The 13,551-nt window shown below is 51.0% G+C and overlaps 1 long non-coding RNA gene across 1 annotated transcript; it reads left to right on the top strand.

Annotated features, from left to right (window-relative positions):
• The first annotated feature begins 6,446 nt into the window (after window positions 1-6,446).
• On the top strand, window positions 6,447-9,559 carry LOC128626344 (uncharacterized). The gene is made up of 3 exons (XR_008390275.1): window positions 6,447-6,654; window positions 8,205-8,340; window positions 8,546-9,559. It is a non-coding gene; the product is annotated as an uncharacterized LOC128626344 (long non-coding RNA).
• Window positions 9,560-13,551: the final 3,992 nt, after the last annotated feature.

Genomic DNA, 13,551 nt, shown 5'->3' with positions numbered 1-13,551 from the left:
TTGTCCTGGTTCCCGTGTCTGGTGGGGTGGCCAGCCTTTCCGCCTTTAGGGCTCAGACAGTAGGAAGTGGGGGAGTCCAGGTTTCCCCCCTCCAAACTGAAGATGTTAAAGCTGTCAGCCGCCCCCTCAATACTTCCTGGTGGCATGAAACAAGCTGATACTTATCTGTGGCAGATCTTAGGGGAAGGGCCCACTGAGCAGGTCGTGGCCTGGTGCGATCCAAGCTGGCCCGGGCTTTCCGGAGAAGGTGCCGCAGAGGGCAGGGGCTTGTGGCCCTGTGGGGACTGCTGGGCCCTTAGGGAGACCCACCTAGTCCTCTGTGTGTTTTTTTCCTGGGGACACCAAAGAAAAGACTAGGTGGTGGTTCTTTCAGCCAGATTTCCAGGGTTCTGCCACTTCATGGTGTTCCCCCCAAAGTCTCACCTGACTTAGAAAAAAATAAAAAGGTAACAAAGTTAGGAAGGTGTTGCTCTGAGAGGACCCTGGCTCCCTCGTGGCCGTCCTCAGAAGGGGAAAGGGGCCCTGATGTGTGACCTGCGACTCAGTCTTGGCCCGAGGCTGCCTGGAGCTGGTGGTCACAGATGGTCATGTCTTTGGGCCTGTCCTGTCCACCTTGGTCCCCCGTTAGTGTGGAACCAGCTGCCATTTACAAGGAGTAATAGACCACGTTGATGGGGGTTGGTAGGGATTGGAGGGGGATGGTTGGAAAGTGGGTCCCTCCATAAGCATCGAGGGGTCTAGGTGCTGCCCCCATGACCGTCCACCCCCAGTGACACGGGCCACTCTGCTCTATGCTGTACCGTTGCTTTTGCTAGGATCTGTTGGCACATCCGGATCTAGACAGAAACAAGCTCTTTCTCTTCCTGCTCTGCATTAGAACCAGGCTCCTGGAAAGTGGGGGTCACACCAGAATGCGTCTGAGCCACTGCCAGATGGGTTTCTGGGTGTCTTGCCCCCCTTTCCCTGGGAACAAGCCCAGACTTTGGCACCCTCTGATTCGACACCACAGCCACCGCAGTTCTCAGCCCAGGCCTGACTGCTCCCAACTGCCTGGCCAAAGGTGGCTGCAGACCTAGGACCTGCACCCCACCCCAGCAATGTCGCCGCAGGTTCTCTTGCAAGGAGGCGAGCTCTTCACAGAACTCGTGACTGCCCTTGGTCGTGGGGTCTCCTGACATGTAGGGGCACAGGCAGAAGTTGTCATCAGGCGTCTGCCCTGGTTCTCAGGAGTGAACAAGTGTATGCCTGTGTTGAGATTTCTCATGCCGGTTCTTAAAAAACCCAGGACAGCCCGGGTTAGTGTGGATTGAGTGCTGGCCTGCAAACCAAAGGGTTGCTGGTTCAATTCCCAGTCAGGGGACCTGCCTGGGTTGCAGGCCAGATCCCCAGTGTGGGGCACACAAGAGGCAACCACACGTTGATGTTTCTCTCCCCTCTGTTTCTCCCTCCCTTCCCCTCTCTAAAAATAAACAAAATCTTTAAAAATAAAACCCCCAGGACAGCCAAATACAAGAGATGACACAAGCACCATGTTGGGGGAGGTGCGTTGAGTGGCAACACCTATGACCCTCAGCACCCCTCCGTGTGACCTCTGTCCAAAAGTAAAAAATCAGGGAACAGATTGGTAAGCTTTAGATTCTTGCAGAATGGGTGTTCTTCTATTTATTTAATTGTTTTACATGGGAAGGTTTTGGTGCTTGGTTTGCAAGAAGAAAGTCTCAAGTGTGTTGTCCATACAAGAGTGCAGCTTGGCGGTACTTTACATGACCCTGTGCTGACCCCTGTGTCCCCACATGGTTCCTTTCTGTGGTGCTTGTGCCTCGCATCCATGAGTAGTCACTGCAACAGCCCAGTGGTGATCCACAGAATGACTGATGGCTCAGCTCCATTAGATGTGACAGGGCCAGTCTATCCAAATAGTTGATTTATTAAGTGATGCCCCCGCCACCATCTTCACCCTGTGAAGTTCTCAGACTAGTTCAGCCCAGCCCCTGGATGGGTGGCATTTTCTTCTGTGAGCATAACAAATGTTACAGGGTAGAGCAGAGTGGGGAAAATTACGAGGAAAAAAGGGCTGCAGAACCAGTAGACCGATCTAGGCGATTTCAGCGATTTCAATTTTCTAGCCGCCGCGACTGCAGCAGGAAAAGAAACAGGAAGGTAATTCACGGTGTGCTCTACTTAACCCAACAGAGCCAAGGCACAACCACTTTCACCCTGTAATCCATATGGAAACTACAGTGGCATTTTATTTGTTTTTAAGAATAAGTTCCCACTTATTCTTTTTAATAAAAATTTATTTTTAGAGAGACGAGAAGGGAGGGGGAAAGAGAAGGAACATCAACATGTGGTTGCCTCTCCTGTGCCCCCTACTAGGGACCTGGCCCGCCACCCAGGCAGGTGCCCGGACTGGGAATTGAACCAGCAACCCCTTACTTAGCTCAGAGGCCAGCGCTCAATCCACTGAGCCCCACCAGCCAGAGCTGTTTTTTTTCTTTATTAGGAAGTCTGTAATATGAGGTTTGCCCTCACAGTACATCTCTTTGGACCCACCACATCTCCAGCGACACATGCGGCCACATGTGCGTCCTTTCCGCACTCTGTCTTCTCCCAGCTGTCATTAGTCCACAGGGTCTCAATGGGGATAAATCCTACCCTCTCCACCCAGGGACACTGGGTGATGTCTGGGGACATCTGTGGCTGTCACGACTTGGGGTGCTCCTGGCATCAGGTGGGGGCCAGGGATGCTGCTCAACACCCCACAGTGCCAGGCACAGCCCTGTACAGAGAGTGGCCCAGCCCAGTGCCCACAGTGCTCAGGAGAGAATGCCGGGTTTAGCCCGAAGGCCTTTTCTAATGTGATGCTGCACAGTCACCCAGCAGCAGAAGTCAGACCCTACCTTGTGTGTCTCTGGGGCAGCCCTGCTGGAAGCCACTGGGCTTTCAGTGTCTAGACCCTAGGACACCATGTGGCAGGGGGGTGTGGGCAGGGGCAGCCCAGAATCTTCTCCAAGGTGGGCAGTTGGGAGACTCTGCTCAGCTGGCCACAGGGGAGGAGGTGAGCGCTGAGTAGGACAGGAAGCCTTTGGTAGGGGAGGCAGAACTGGGCCTCCCTGTCCTGCTCTGCACTCGCAGGTTAACAGGGTTCAGAGGAAGCTGTGACAGTGTTTCCCAGAAAGCTGGGTTTGAGGTGGAGTGGGTGTGAGGAAGGGCAAGGGAGTCCGAAGCCAGCGGGGCCTCCAGCCCCTACCCTGCCCCTCTGGGCTGATTGCTGACCAAGTGTATGAGCCCCAGGCAGGCCACCCAAGGCTGGAAGCTAAACCTTGAACTACTGGCCAGGTGGGTGGAGGACCTGCTTGTTCTGCACTCCCCATGGAAACAATAGGGAGGCTCTGGAGGAGGAAGGAGGTTGGAAAGGAGAGGTCTGGGCCTCATGGCAGCCTGAATGGAGGCCTGAGTTTCAGGTTTCTGCCTGGGCTTCCCAAGGGACAGAGGGAGGCCCACAGAGAAGCACCTGGAGAATCAGAGAGAGGCCTCAGGTGAGAGAGGGACTCGGCCTGTCTCCTCCCCCATGACACCCACCCCAGGTCGCAGGAGCTAGATCGCCTGGGCCAGCATCGCGGTAGTCCCCTGGCTCTGCGGCTTAGGGAAGTCACGCCCCTGTGGGCCTCAACACCCTGCCCTGCCAGAGGTTATCACAGACTGAAGGGGATGGCTGGCACTTGCCGTCCTCCCAGTAATGGCCTCCCCCCCTTACTCAGATCTCCTTCCCACTTCCGTGGGGACCCAGGGTGGGGTAGGGGCTGCCCAGGGGTCCTTGGGGAGAAGGGGGGAGGTACAAGTCTTTCACTTACTCTTGCCTTCCTGTCTTGGCCCCTGCTATTCCCAGTTCTAGAAGGTGCTCTCTTGCATCCTACCCCAACTCCTGCTCAAACCTCAGGCTCAGGACAAATATTCTCCACTTTGGAATGCCAAGGGCTGCCAGACCTCCACAGTAAACCCTCATCACAGCTGCCGCTCTAACTTTCCTCCATAGTCTTAGTCTCATGACCTTAAACTTGGCAGTGGTTCTTCAACATGATACAGAGGCATAAGCAGCAAATGAAAAAAAAAAAATGGTGAACTTGGACTTAGTCAAAATTTAAAACTTGGGTGTGCCCTGACTGGTGGGGCTCAGTGAATTGAGTGCCAGTCTGTGAACTGAAAGGTCACTAGTTCAATTCCCAGTCCAGGCACATGCCTGGGTTGCGGGCCAGGTCCCCAGCTGGGGGCATGTGAGAGGCAACTGATGGATGTGCCTCTCCCACATCAATGTTTCTCTCCCGCTCTTTCTCCCTCCCTTCCCCTCTCCCTAAAAATAAATAAATAAAATCTTTCAAACAAAAAACTTGGGTGCAACAAGAGAGGGAAAAGACACCCCACACAGTGAGAGAAAATACTTGCAAATCCTGTTTGGGAGGACCTGGCAACCAAAAGACAATGGCCCCAATTAAAAAATGGGCAGTGGATGTGAATGGGCATCTCCCTAACCGTGACACGCAAATGGCCAGTGAGCACGGGAGGAGAAGCTGGATCCAGTCTCTTCCAGGGACCGCAAGGGCACCCGGAGCTGGAGGAGGGGGGCGCGCCACGGGAATCAGATTCTTGGGGTCTGGCTGGCCCGCAAAGGGGTGGGGACTACGCGGGGATGCTCAGCGCCCCGGGGCAAGGAGATGAGTTAGCAAGGATGTGGCCTGAGGTCCCAAGAGGGGGGCGGGGTGGGGCGAAGCTCCGTGGGGGCGGGGCTGGGGCGGCCCCACCTCCCACGGCTGGAGGGATGCCTAAACCCCGAGGTGCAGTGTCTCCTGTCTTCACCCTCACATTAAAGAGCAGGAAGTGACTCTGGGGTGACAGCATCGGATCCTGTGCGACTCCCCTTTCTCCTCCCCTGCCCAGGGGGCTCCCCGCCCAAGGGAGGCGGGAGACCGGAGGCACAGGTGCGGGAAGGCTGCTCGCCCACCTGGGATTTGGAGGCAGCCTCTCCCCTGCCCTCCTTCCCCTCCCAGTCTCTCCTCTCCCTTCCCCTATTTTCTCATCTGTTCCCTCCCCTCTTCTCCCTTGGCCTGCCCACCCCCAGCCCAGCGATCCTCCTCTTTAAAGGGGTGGGGCCATTTTCCAGAGCCGAGATCCCAGCCCTACCGGTCCTTCCCTGGAGCTTCTGGAAGCCCCTCAGTCATGTGTTTGGAATTCCCAGGTTCACAGTTGGGCCAGCCTGGTTAGAAGTGGGGATAGGGTTTTCCCAGAGCCCGGCAGAGACTCTGAGTCTGGTGCCACGCTGCCTCTGCTGGGCGCTCCTCTTGCCCCCGGAAAATACCACACATACATTGTTTTGTGTGTGGATGTGCACTGATCAACACCCGTTTCTGTTACCTTAACAGAAGGGCTGCCTGCCCTCACGGCAGCATGATCACAGTAGCCAAAACTGGGAACAACCTGTGTCCACCAACGGATGACTGAATTAACAAAACATCCACACGCAGGTGTAGCGCTCAGCCATGGAAAGGAGTGGGGCTGACACTCGCTGCACCGTGGACCGACCTTGGACACTCAACGCTCAGTGAGAGACTCCAGACACAGAAGGCCACACAGTGTGTGACTCCGTACATGTGACACATCGAGGACAGGCACATCCGTGGAGACAGGAAATGGGCTCCAGGTTGCAGGAGCTGCGGAGGGGGGCTGGGAGTGACTGCTGATGGGGATAGGGCTTCTTCTGGGGCGAGGAGAATGTTCTGGAATTAGACAGTGGTGACGGTTACACAATGCTGTGAATGGGCTGAAAACCACTGAACTGCAGACTTCAAGTGTGTGAACTGTCTAGTCTGGGAATGATATCTCCAGAAAGGTATTATTACAAAAACCAAAACCCACCCTCTCATGTATGTACACACACACTCCCTGTCCCCCAGGAGCTGTGATTGACATCCTCAGGGTACGACTCTCCAGTCCTGTCTGGCTAGCCCTTAATCAGGTCCTGAGCTGCGTGCTACAGAGAGATAGGAATGGGCCTGGTTCCTGCCCTTACGTGGCTCTCAGGCAGGCTTAGATGGCAGTGGATCTGTCTACCGGGCTGTAGACCCCTGTCCTGTAGGGCCCAGGTTGGGGTGGGGCAGGGGAGCAAGGCCGCACCCATTACGCAGGTGAAAATACAGAGACAAGCAGGTGTGCTGGAAAGTTGGCAGAGCACCTGGGCTTCCAGCCCGAGTCTCTGCCAGACCACAGAGCCCCGAGCCACCGCAGGCAGCCTCAGGGTGCACCGTCACTGGAGCCCAGGCCCTAAACTCAGGCCACATGAAGCTCCTTCCTGGTGGTTTCTAGGCCAAGGGTCCCTCGCTGGGTAAATGAAGCTGACATCCTGTTCTGCCTTGGACCTTGCTCCGCCCCCTTCCACTGGGTACATTGTGGGACTGTTCTTGACATTCTCTGGCCCTAATCAGTAAGACTTTGATCTTCCCAGCACCTCTACATGATTCTCAGCTCCACTTTTACGAGGGGCATGGAGCACAGGAAAAGGAGCCCAAAGCCAAGATGTTATTTGCCTCGTCAAAGAGCATGCAAAGCAAACCTGACCTTGACTCCATGAATGCCCAAGCCAGAGGAAGGTCAAGAAAGGAAGTAAGTGGCCCTAAGGGGCCTGGGGTGGATGGAGGCTGCACCTGACACAGTCTGCCCCCAGCCTTTCTTCTTTCTTTCCTGGGCCTGAAAGTGAAACCGGTGACACCAAAGTGAAACTGAAGCTACTGCCTGGCAGCAGCCCGCCTGCAGAGGGGGAAAGAGAAGGAGAGAGCGTGGACTCCTCTGGCCGGCCCACGTGGCAGGCAGTGGGATGGAGGGAGGGAAGGAGGAGTTGCTTTTTAAATTTCAGTGGTTTAAGAACAAAGAAAGGACCAAGCGGGGGCGGGCGGTTGGACCAGAAATGCTTCCACATTCCCCCTTCCACTTTTCCCACTGCTTTTCCTGGTTGTGGGTCCCCACCATTCTGAGTGTCACCAGGATATGCCATCTTACGAATAGCAATGGGACGGTACTGGCCTTGTTCATTTGGGGTCTCTCTGGGTGAAGACAACCAGGGGCCATCTCTACTGGTTACCCAGCTTCAGGCTGTAAGGGCCCATTGCACAGATGGCAAGCCAAGGCCCCTCTAGAGTGGAGACAGGCCACTGGGGTGGGGGGAGGGACAGGCAAGGCAGCAGGATGGGTCCAGTGCGGGGTTGTGCAGAGGACCCCAAGCAGCAGTTTTCTTTCTCTGCAGAGCACAGAGAAGGGGGAAAGCAAGCAGGCAGGGTTTGCAGCATGCAGGATTGGAGTTAGACTCATGCTAGAGTTCTCCTTCGGACGTTTGGGACCGGATCATTCTCTGGGGTGGGGCCATCCTGGGCACTGTGGGGTGTTGAGCAACATCCCTGACCTCCATCCACTTGATGGCAGGAGCACCCCCAGTCCTGACAACCCACTGCCCTCAGCAAATTCCTGTAGTGTGGGGTCAGGTCATAGATATTGTAGTGGGGACAGAGCTCTGAGCCAGGCCCCCCTACCTTTGGAGCACTCCTGAGGTTCTGAGAGACCCCTGAGAGCCACTGTCCTTCCCGGAAGTTGGGTGGGGGGTGGAGTCCCAGATTACAGTGCAAAGATGGAGAGAGGGGCCGGAACTAGGTGGGAACTGCCAGCTTCAGACTGGAAGAGCCCATCGCACGGGTGGGAATTCTGAGCTGTTGTTGCAGTCAGGGGCGGCTCTAGCACCAGAATAGCTCTGCCTTCTTCCACCTTCTGGACAAGTCTGAGTAGCCTCTGAAGTGAGGTGTGCCAGCCCCCGGGTAGACCAGGCATCTACCCAACCACTGTGTGTTCAGAGGCCGCACAAAGTGTCTGCTTCTCAGAGAATATCTCTCCTGGGATGCTCAGAGGGTGTCCCAGGGTAGGGCTCAGGGTGGCACTCAGATGCTCCATATGGCTGCGATTTGCCAAGGAGCACTGAAAGATTTCAATACTTGCACACCTGGTTTGGCCACCCCAGGGAATGCTGGCTCTGCCTGAGAGCACATTTTGGAAAGAGCCCCAGGACCTGGGAGGGGCCTGAATAGGAGGAGGTTTCTACTGAAAGGAAAATCAGAGGGGCTTTTTTGGCACCTCACCTGGCCTCCTTTGTACCTGTGCACAAATTCCAGGTTTATTGGACATCTACCACCTGCGGAGTTCCTGCCCACCAAATCAGCGATTCACCTGTAAGTGGTCACAACAGGATCTGAAGGGTCTGACGCCAGAGGCTGAGCGGGCAGCCACTTGCTCCTGCAGCTGTGGGTGGTAGGTCGGCTGTGTGCTCCTTTCTTCCTCGCGCCTTCACTTGCCAAGTAAAAAACACCGACCTGATGCGGCTTCTTTTCTCTTTTCTTTTAGTCTTTAAAAGAATTAGAACCCCGATTTTTTTACTGTGATAAATTATTATACATAAAATTTACCATCTTAACCATTTTTAAAAGATTTTATTTATTTACTTTTTTTTTTTTAGGAGAGAGGGAAAAAGAGAAGAGAGATGTACGAGAGGATCATTGATCAGCTGCCTCTCGCACACTCTCCGACTGGACACCGGCCCCACAACCCAGGCATGTGCCCTGACCAGGAGTCAAACCAGAGACCTTTGGGGGACAATGCCCGACAAACTGAGCTACACCAGTCAGGGCTTACCCATTCTTATGTGCACCATTCCCTGGCACCGGTCCACTCACACTGTCGTCCCTCGCCTCCCCCCCACCCCCTGCCCCCATCTGTCTCCAGAACTTTCTCACTTTCCCAAACTGACACTCTGCCCCCATTACATACTAACTCCCATCTCCTCTCCCTGCCCCTGGCCCCCACCATCTACTTCTTGTCCCTAGGGATCTGACACCTCTGGGGACCTCACATGAGTGGAATCAAACGGTATTGCCCTTCTGTGACTGCCTTTCACTGAGCATAACGTCCTCAAGGTTCATCCACACCATGTCAGCGAGTCCATCCTTTTCAAGGCTGACTCCATGACACTTCGTAAAAAGCCCCAAGCACTCACCGGGCCTGCAGCAGCTGCCCGTGCACTGCCCCATGAATCCCCTGCTGCAGCAGCCACAGTGGCCCCCTGACTGATTTTCCATCGCCAAGCTCAGTCCCACTCCAGGCCTTTACTGTCCTGGTTCCTCATTCCTGGGAACCTGTCCCCAGATTCTCATTCAGGTCTCTGCTCAAATACCAGCTCCTTGAAGAATTGTCCTTGGTGACCTTTTTTTTTTTTTAAGAACTAGCCCCTAGACAAAACTAGATGTCTGATTCTGCGGGGTCTCTGAGCCATTTTTCAATTGTATAACTTATAGAAAAATGGTAACAATGACCGTCATTCTTGCCCACAGAAATATGAATGAAATGTGCACAGTCACGTTCTGCTTCTGTTTGTAAATTCATTCCAGCATTTCTCATTTGCCTATATATGTTCTTAGAATTTTCATTTGAACCTTTTGTAGCATCTTACTTGTCCCCTCATTAATAAACAAATATTGAGTGAGATAAAATCTTTTGACACATGTTCATTAAAAAAAATGAAAATTAAAAGAACAGTCTCCAGGCCCTGCTCACTGTTCAATTCTTCTGGTTAGCGGCCTTCATTGCACTCACTGATAATTGTCTGAAATTATTTTATTTGTCTCTTTGCTTATTATCTTTATCCTCTACTAGAATGTAAGCTGAAGACCAGGGACCTAGCCTGTAGGAGGTGCACAGGGCTGGCTGTGTGGTCTTCTAGTCAGACCAACTGCTGAACAGAATGTTCTAGAATGATCATGGGGTCCACATCCAGCTCAGTGATCCCTGGGTTCTAGAACCTACCTATGTCCCTCCCTTTTTCAAAACTGGAACATTTACCCTCAGCTCCCTTTCTCCAAACTTCCTCCAGGAATACCACTGAACCAGGGTCCCCCAGGCCCTTGCACCAGCACTTTTAACACCTTGAGCTGTGAGCCCCCTGGACCTTTAGTCCCAAAATCAGTACAGCAGCCAGAAGAGGCCCCTTCCCCGCTCCCTTCTCCAGTCACGGTTGAGAGAACTGTCAATACCCATTGAAAACTCTAAAGACATTGGGTCCAAGTTCTCAAGGACACTTTGCCCTTGTTCTGGGGCTGCTCTGTACGCATGAGACGGGGGGTGTGGCGCCAGCCACTGAGGTCTGGACCCAGAGAGGACCCTGGGCAGCAGGATTAGAACAAAAGAACTGGTTTTAAGAAATACCAGCATGTACGGGAGCATTGAAAGTTCTTAGACTGTGGGGGTGCTGAAGTCTAGGAAGGAAAAATAGCAGGGTCCCTCTTGCAAACTCAGCTGCGAGCCTCAGGTCTGGAGCAATGCGCACTCTCTCCTGCCCAGAGATCACTGGGAGTTCCTTCCAGGTGATCCCTGCAGAGGGAGGCACTCTCGGGAAGTCAACCTGGATCATCCAAGAAGTTTGAAAACTTTATTTTTTTAAAACAATATTTTTAAATTTTAATTATTTATTTTTAGACAGAGGGGAAGACAGGGAGAAAGAGAGGGAGAAAAACATCAGTGTGTGGTTGCCTCTCACATGGCCCCCACTGGGGACCTGGTGCACAACCCAGGCATGTGCCCTGGCTGGGAATCAAACCGCGATCGTGTGGTTCACAGGCCCGCGCTTAATCCACTGAGCTGCACCAGCCAGGGCTTATATAATTTTTAATTGAGATATAATTTGTATGCTGTGTAATCCACCATGTCAAAGCATCTAATTCAGTGGTTTGTAGTGTATTCACAACGTTGTGCAACCATCACTGCCATCTAACATCAGAGCATCTTTATCTCCCCAAAAGTAAACTTCATGATCAATAGCAGTCACCCCATTTCCCCTCCCAACACCTCCCAGCTTCCTAGCAACCTGCCTCTGTGGATGTGCCTGTTCTGGATGTTTCTCATAAATGGAATCACACACTGTGTGACTTTTCTGTCTGGCTTCTCTCACTGAGCATTATGTTTTCAAGGCCCACCCATATTGTAGTGAGTGTCGCTCCTCTTCATGGCTGAGTAATATTCCAACATGTGGACGGGCCACATTCTGTTTATACAGACATTTGTTGATGAACAGGCATTTGGACTGTTTCTAATTGGCTATTATGAATAGTAGTGTTATGGATAGTTATGTAGAAAGTTTTTTCTTTCTTTCTTTTTACTGATGTTCAATTACAGTTGCCCCCATTGCCCCCCCCTTACTCTCCAACATCCTACCCACCCCTCCCCATTGTCTTTGTCCATGAGTCCTTTATACTAGTTCCTTATGTATGTTTTGTGCAGACAGATGTTTTCATTTCTCTTGGGTTAGTGGATACCTAGGAGTGGAGTTACTGAGTCAGATGATCATTCCGGGTTCACCTTTTGATGAAGCGCCAGACTGTTTTCCACAGCACCTGAATCTTTTTCCATTCCCACTAGCTGTGTGCAAGGGCTCCAGCCCCTCCCCATCCTCACCAACACTTGTTAGTGTCTATCTTTTTTATTCCAGCTGTCTTAGTAGGGTACAAGTGGTGTCTCCTCCTGGTTTGACTTGCATTTCCCTAATGACTGAAGATGTTGGACAACTTTTTATGAGCTTTATTGGCCACTTGCATTTTTTGGAAAAAAAAGTCTATTCAAATCCTTTGCCCATTTAAAAAATTTTGGTTGTGCCCTAGCTGGTGTAGTTCAGTGAACTGAGCGTGGGCCTCAGGTCTTGAGTTCAATTCCCACTCAGGACACATACCTGGGTTGTGGGCCAGGCCCCAGTAGGGAGCATGCAAGAGGCATCCACACGTTGATGTTTCTCTCCCTCTCTTTCTCCTTCCCTTCCCCTTTCTCTAAAAATAAATAAAAGCTTAACTTTTTTTTTGGAAAAAGAAGATAAAAACATGTACAGTAAAATGACAGCAAATGCACAATTATTAACAACCACACCTAAAACAAAAAGAAAAACAAACTAAGCAAACAATTAGAACAGGAACAGAACCACAGAAATGGAGATCACATGGAGGGTTAGCAACTGGGGAGGGGGAGGAGGAGAGGGGAGAAAAGGTACAGAGAATAAGTAACAAGACGGTAAGTAGAAAATAGACAGGGGGAGGGTAAGTATAGTATAGGAAATGTAGAAGCTAAAGAACTTATGTGTACAACCCATGGACATGAACTAAAGGAGGGTAATGTGGGTGGGAGGGGTGTGCAGGGTGGAGGGGAGTGAAGGGGAAAAATGGGACAACTGTAATAGCATAATTAATAAACTATATAAAATTTTTTGGGTTGTATATTGTTGAGTTCAAGGTTTCTTTTTTAAATTTTATTTTTTCAATTACAGTTTACAGCCAATATTATTTTGTATTAGTTTCAGGTATATAGCATAGTGGTTAGGCAACAGGATTTCTTTATATATTCTAAGTAGTATACCCTTATCAGGTCTATGATTTGCAAATATTTTCTCCCATTCTGTGGGGTTTCCTTTCACTTTCTTGATGGTGACCTTTGAAGCACATAAGTTAAAGAATGCTACTTTAATGATATTTTTTATTTTATTGTAAGTAATGCATGCATGATACAAAATTCAAAGCTCTCCCACCCTACTCCCTATGCCCTCTAGTTCATTACTCCAGAAGCAACCCCTGTTTATGGTGACAAGAATTATCTGTTTAAAATATTATGTATGCCCTGGCTGATGTGGCTCAGTGGACTGAGCGCTGGCCTGTGAACTGAAAGGTCGCCGGTTCGATTCCCGGTCAGGACGCATGCCTGGGTTGTGGGCTAGGCCCCTAGTTGGGGGTGTGCAAGGGACAACACACCAAATGATGTATCTTTCTTTCACATTGCTTTCTCTCCCTCTCTTTCTCCCTCCCCCTCTCTCCAAAATAAATAAATAAATAAATAAAATATTTATAAAATAAAGTAATAAAAATATTATGTAACGGCAACATAGCCAACATAACTCGAATTCAAGTTCTTCTACTCGTGTGCTATGCGTCTTTAGTAATTTATTCTCTTTGAGCCTCCGTGTCTTCATTTGTGCATCGGGGATGATAACCTGAGCTGCGCAAACGGACTAATGTAATGTGCAAAAGCGGAACTCAGAAAATGGGAGCTGGAGATACTACTCACCCTCGAATAAATCTGTTTGGAGGCAAATTTCAAATGGTTGTCAATTTTCGTATTGCTTTATTGCTAAGATGGAGCTGGTCCTGACACATTCCAGGAACCTGTAGCCAAGCATCTTATAGGAGATCAAAATGCCTGGGGTATGTGTGAATTTTTCACCTTTGGAAATGTTTTCATGTCTGCTCAGATAATAATAGTAACAATAACAAGGACAACATACTCATATCTATTATGTATCGAGGACTTCCCTCCTGTAGGTACTGTGCTATTCAACTATGTTACATGTACCATCTTGTTTCTCCCTTCTCAAAACCCTAGGAAGTCTTTACCATTACTGTCTCCAAAAGACTGAAAATCAGAGAGGCTATGAAACCT

This window comes from Artibeus jamaicensis, unplaced genomic scaffold, assembly GCF_021234435.1.
Source record: "Artibeus jamaicensis isolate MK-2021 breed Jamaican fruit bat unplaced genomic scaffold, CSHL_Jam_final scaffold_537, whole genome shotgun sequence".
NCBI classification, from domain to species: Eukaryota; Metazoa; Chordata; class Mammalia; order Chiroptera; family Phyllostomidae; genus Artibeus; species Artibeus jamaicensis.
The sequence above is the reverse complement of the archived record's forward strand: the minus strand, read 5'-3'. Positions and strand labels throughout refer to the sequence as shown.